Raw genomic sequence first — 5402 nt, 5'->3', positions numbered from 1 at the left:
GAGAATAGGAATTACTGCTGAATAAATAACCAAACAATAAATTAAATCATAATATGCCTTGTCAAAATCCAAATCTAAAAAATAGATGTATCAACCATGACAGAATGAAAGAGCCCATTTACCTGTTCATTCCCGATGGTAAATATGCAGAAAGTGCAATGGGGCAGAGGGGCCTCAAGCTTTCCTGCATCAAACACTCCAACTGCACTATCACAGAAGCTCAGAAGTTCGCATAAACTAGGACGCTGTCGCATGAGTATAAGGCACTTGAAATAGGAGCAAATATTCTGCATCAAACACTCCAACTACACTATCACAGAAGCTCAGAAGCTCGCATAAACTAGTACGCTGTCACATGAGTATATGACACTTGAAATAGGAGCGGATATTCTGCATCAAACTCTGCAACTGCACTATCACAGAAGCTCGCATAAACTAGGGCACTGACACGAATATATGGCACTTGAAATAGGGCAAGGTCATCCAATCAGATACAGAGGGTAAGTGACATTATATTATTGTCTATGTTTAATTTGACACTGGTTACAAGTACTTATAGCAAAAGCGCTCCAACTTGGAAGCATCATATAGAGCAAAGCTGGCTCTTATGCACAAGAAAGAGGTGAATTTGATCATTATGAAACTGTACTCTTGTACCCCCACTGGTGGTGACGATCTTCCTGGTTGTACTGGTACAACTTTTGACTTTAGCTTGTCCCACCCATGAAGGAAGAGGTGCCACAAACCAGAGACGGAGGGCAGCAGAATTCCCGGATAGATTTCTGTTGTTTCTTAAAAGGTTCGGAGGAAACCTTGATTAAATTGCACGCTGGAATGGAGCTTTTACAGATGCTCCAAAGCGAGAAGTAATGATCGTTTGGCCTATAAGCTATGCGGCAGATAATTGAGGTGCAATCTTTACAGCATTCTTCTAAACAAGCAGACTGTACACCAGAAATGATTCACATCACCAAGCTGTAAGTAGGAAGTTATTATTATCAAAACATATAAAGTTTTAAAATTAGCATCAGCTGCTGGGGCATATCTAACTTTACCAAAAAACAATTTGAAGAGAAGGACTCACGGAAAATGATAAGAGCGTGCACCTGCAGGTGAGCTGGCAGCGCATGACTTAAAACATCCATATATTCATTCTATAATCTGATTCGATTCGATTCGATTCCAGATAATGACAACAATTGCCCATTTCTTAACTGTCAATTCTACGATCAATTTTAGACTTATGGTGACATATCATAATAAATCAGCAATGCACACATATCAACCCTCATGTTTTATAAATTTATTGGCAGTGGGAATTATAATACCAAATACAAATTTAAAAGCCAAGCCCGGTGTTTAAAGACATATAATATCAATGTAGTTTGAATCCCATCAGGCGACACAATTGAAGCCTCTTTCTTGCGTTGGCGTTGGTTAACTCCATTACTAAAATCCTATTCTGCTTTCCCTCCCATTGTTGGCCCCAACTCTTTTCTGTTCGACATTAATGCACGCTGGCAGTGGCCAGCCTTTGACCTTGAGGTGCTCCCGAGTCCCAACCTTACTAAATAGCTCATCAGTCGTGTCGTTTCAATTTAATCCACAGAGCGGCACTTGAAATAGGAGCAAATATTCTGCATCAAACACTCCAACTGCACTATCACAGAAGCTCAGAAGCTCGCATAAACTAGTACGCTGTCACATGAGTATATGACACTTGAAATAGGAGCGGATATTCTGCATCAAACACTCCAAGTGCACTATCACAGAAGCTCGCATAAACTAGGGCACTGACACGAATATATGGCACTTGAAATAGCAGATAGGGGATCATCAGGAGACCACTGCAAATGCAACCATGTAACAAGGTCATCCAATCAGATACAGAAGGTAAGTGACATTATATTATTGTCTATGTTTAATTTAACACTGCTTACAAGTACTTATAGCACAAGTGCTCCAACATGGAAGCATCATATAGAGCAAAGCTGGCTCTTATGTACAACAAAGAGGTGAATTTGATCATTATGAAACTGTACTCTTGTACCCCCACTGGTGGTGACGATCTTCCTGGTTGTACTGGTACAACTTTTGACTTTCGCTTGTCCCACCCATACTGCCTCAACAACTGGAACACAAGTGAGGCATTTCACTGACAAGACGCTACCATTATTCATGGTATTCTTGTAAATAAAGAGTGCACTTCAAATTGTTCTTATGTTTCCATTGAACTACCTTGAGGGTGGTGCCGAACCTTGGTTACTTAAATGATGGATTTGATCCGACAGTTCCATTATTTGGGGGAGGTCCAACACCCCATTTCCCTTCTTACTCTGAAGGCTCAATAACATGAACTCCATCTGTTTTTCCAAGAGCAAATTGATTCGGTTCGGATGGATGTGATGCAACGACTAGAGAATAGGCATTACTGCTGAATAAATAACCAAACAATAAATTAAATCATAATATGCCTTGTCAAAATCCAAATCTAAAAAATAGATGTATCAACCATGACAGAATGAAAGAGCCCATTTACCTGTTCATTCCCGATGGTAAATATGCAGAAGGTGCAATGGGGCAGTGAGGCCTCAAGCTTTCTGCATCAAACACTCCAACTGCACTATAACAGAAGCTCAGAAGCTCGCATAAACTAGGACGCTGTCGCATGAGTATAAGGCACTTGAAATAGGAGCAGATATTCTGCATCAAACACTCCAACTGCACTATCACAGAAGCTCAGAAGCTCACATAAACTAGTACACGCTGTCACGTGAGTATATGACACTTGAAATAGGAGCGGATATTCTGCATCAAACACTCCAAGTCCACTATCACAGAAGCTCAGAAGCTCGCATAAACTAGGACGCTGACACGAGTATATGGCACTTGAAATAGGAGCAGATAGGGGATCATGAGGAGACCACTGCAAATGCAACCATGTAACAAGGTCATCCAATCAGATACAGAAGGTAAGTGACATTATATTATTGTCTATGTTTAATTTAACACTGCTTACAAGTACTTACATAGCACAAGCGCTCCAACTTGGAAGCATCATATATAGCAAAGCTGGCTCTCATGCACAACCAACAAGTGAATTTGATCATTATGAAACTGTACTCTTGTATCCCCACTGGTGGTGACGATCTTCCTGGTTGTACTGGTACAACTTTTGACTTTCGCTTGTCCCACCCATCTATGCCCCAGGGACATAATTGCCAAAAGACGTGGTTGTGAGTACATGAACATTTCTACTCCGTAAATTTATGTAAACTTTAAAGTGAACATCATGGAGTCAGACTATATTTAATAATAAAAGAAACCATATACATGGGTATCAGCTCCAGAAGATACCAACACATTCAAAACATGTGAAAGATACCAACACAATCAAAGCATGTGAAAAAGCCAGGCCTGTGATTTTCTTTTGGTGGCCCTTGAGCTTTGCTTTTACCTGTAAAAATTGCAGCAGGTTCAGAGCATGCCACTTAAAGATGAGCTTTGGAAGAGATAAGTATTGAAAGAGATATTCACACGCAGCATCTCATCAACTCAAACATTGTATATTTGAATTGTTGAATCCTCCATGGCAATTACAAGGATGTTATGTCCTGAGGGTGGAAAGCCAGAAAAGTGGCTGCAGAAGGAGGTGGCATGAAAGTTGTCATGACCTGCAATGAATCACTAATCAGCATCCCATGAAAATTGGGAGCCTTTGGATTCTTAGCCTATAGTAAGGAACATTACACAAGAACCTTCTAGAGGAACTGAACCCCATTACCCACATAATTTGAAAGTTGAAGGTGAGACATTAGAGAATAAACCCTAAGCAGACCAATGTACCAAAACTGAAATTATATATCATCGGAAACATTAAAATGAAACTGGTCTTTAGGTAAAAGGCTCTCTTACCTTAAATGTCATCATATTGAATAAGGAGACCTTGCCACCGGAAGCAGACATTACATAGGAATCATTCTTAGACAAAGCTATACAAGCAGCGGCTTCTTCTGGATTTGTATCACCAACGTCATTATTCATAACAATCCCAATCCCACTAGCTGGCTGCCACATCTGTGTTGGAATACTCTGTAGACGGTGGAACAAAATACTAACTCTTAGTTACTCGTCAATCATTACTACATAAAATACAACTGCAAATTATATATCCAAAAGTATAATAAACAAATAAATAAATAAAACAAGCTAAAACAAATAAATAAATAAAACAAGCTAAAATAAAAAAGAAGCAAACAACAACTACTAAAGAACCCCACCTTTCCGGATGGATTCCGGTCACTCCGTGGCCATTTCCATAGCTTATGGAGAGCATTGGATGTCAGTGCTAAGACAACAACACCGGAATTGGTGTATATCAGTTTTACCACCTGCAAGAAATAGCACATTACTTGTTTGGATCAATATCGACAGAATTTGTAGCACATAAAATTGTAAAGTATGTCAACCTTTAGTGTTTTCTGTAATAGAGGGATGATTGCATACCTTGCTCGCAGGCGACCTACACTGACCCGAATCAGTGATCTCAGTCAATTTCCAGTTCTTGCTCTTGTCTGTGACCTCATCTAGAAGCCTTCGTTTAACATCTGGGGTCCGACTGTCTATCTATAGTCTATACTACTCTGCACACATGTTGTCTCGAGTGTCAGATAATTGCTAGAATTCATTGATCATATCATCCTATTCCTATAAAAGATGTGCCAAAATAATGGCTAATAGAACATGTGAAAAGGGATAAGAACAAAATCCTATGCTATATGGAAACTTGAAAGCAACAATATTTGGACTCTGGACTCTTTAGTGAAGTTTAGAAAATGATAAGATATATGTAACAAACTAAACTGAATAATGCTGGACAAATATGCTAGATTCTAAAGAAATAATTTTAGGAGAAAGCTCTTACAAAATTGGTCATTGACAATGCAGGTGGAAGTTTGTCCGAACGTTCTATAGCACTGCGAAGGGAACCAGGAGCAGTGACTACAGGAGGCATGCCATTCACAACTGAAGTCTGCATAGTAAAAATGATCTATTTAGTTTAAACTTTACCATTAATTAGAAGTGCATGTACACAGTAACTGTGCATGGAAGAAGCAATTTACCTTTGTTGCCATTGTCTCTGGAGGCACCCTCATTCCTTCAAAGGATCTACTCTCTAGCATACAAGTTAAGCGAAATTAATCCCTCTGCGTTGGGTAAAATTTTTATGCCGTGACTGCCAATAGGGACTAGCCTGGATCTTTTTGAAAATAAGCGAAGGATTATACATTGAGATTTGATCAAGAAAACTTAAAATAATGTTTTGAAACTCCAAAAATAAACCATCCTCATCTCCAAAAATAACTTCTTACCGAACTACCCTCAACATCAATTGTTGTCAG

At 39.3% G+C, this 5402-nt stretch overlaps 2 long non-coding RNA genes and 1 pseudogene across 5 annotated transcripts; all 3 read right to left on the bottom strand.

Annotated features, from left to right (window-relative positions):
• Positions 1 to 910: 910 nt before the first annotated feature.
• On the bottom strand, positions 911 to 2132 carry LOC149154463 (uncharacterized). 3 transcript variants are annotated; one of them, XR_016262972.1, is made up of 3 exons: positions 1941 to 2132; positions 1085 to 1847; positions 911 to 944 (listed from the first exon to the last, which is right to left on the bottom strand). It is a non-coding gene; the product is annotated as an uncharacterized LOC149154463 (long non-coding RNA). The 3 variants fall into 3 exon arrangements; XR_016262973.1 differs by having other exon boundaries at positions 1107 to 1847; XR_016262971.1 differs by having other exon boundaries at positions 911 to 1847.
• A 1331-nt stretch (positions 2133 to 3463) lies between these two features.
• Positions 3464 to 4077, bottom strand: LOC149154462 (protein TOPLESS-RELATED PROTEIN 2 pseudogene; annotated as a pseudogene). Its single transcript, XR_016263352.1, has 2 exons — positions 3916 to 4077; positions 3464 to 3674 (listed from the first exon to the last, which is right to left on the bottom strand). The product of XR_016263352.1 is annotated as a protein TOPLESS-RELATED PROTEIN 2 pseudogene (transcript).
• A 203-nt stretch (positions 4078 to 4280) lies between these two features.
• LOC149154461 (uncharacterized) lies at positions 4281 to 5402 on the bottom strand. The gene is made up of 5 exons (XR_016262970.1): positions 5373 to 5402; positions 5124 to 5260; positions 4925 to 5032; positions 4507 to 4643; positions 4281 to 4391 (listed from the first exon to the last, which is right to left on the bottom strand). It is a non-coding gene; the product is annotated as an uncharacterized LOC149154461 (long non-coding RNA).

Source organism: Pinus tabuliformis, chromosome 9 (genome assembly GCF_031772625.1).
Source record: "Pinus tabuliformis cultivar Carrire ecotype Pingquan chromosome 9, CPIR1, whole genome shotgun sequence".
Lineage (NCBI taxonomy): Eukaryota > Viridiplantae > Streptophyta > Pinopsida > Pinales > Pinaceae > Pinus > Pinus tabuliformis.
Note: the sequence above shows the minus strand (reverse complement) of the source record. Positions and strands in the feature narration are given on the sequence as shown.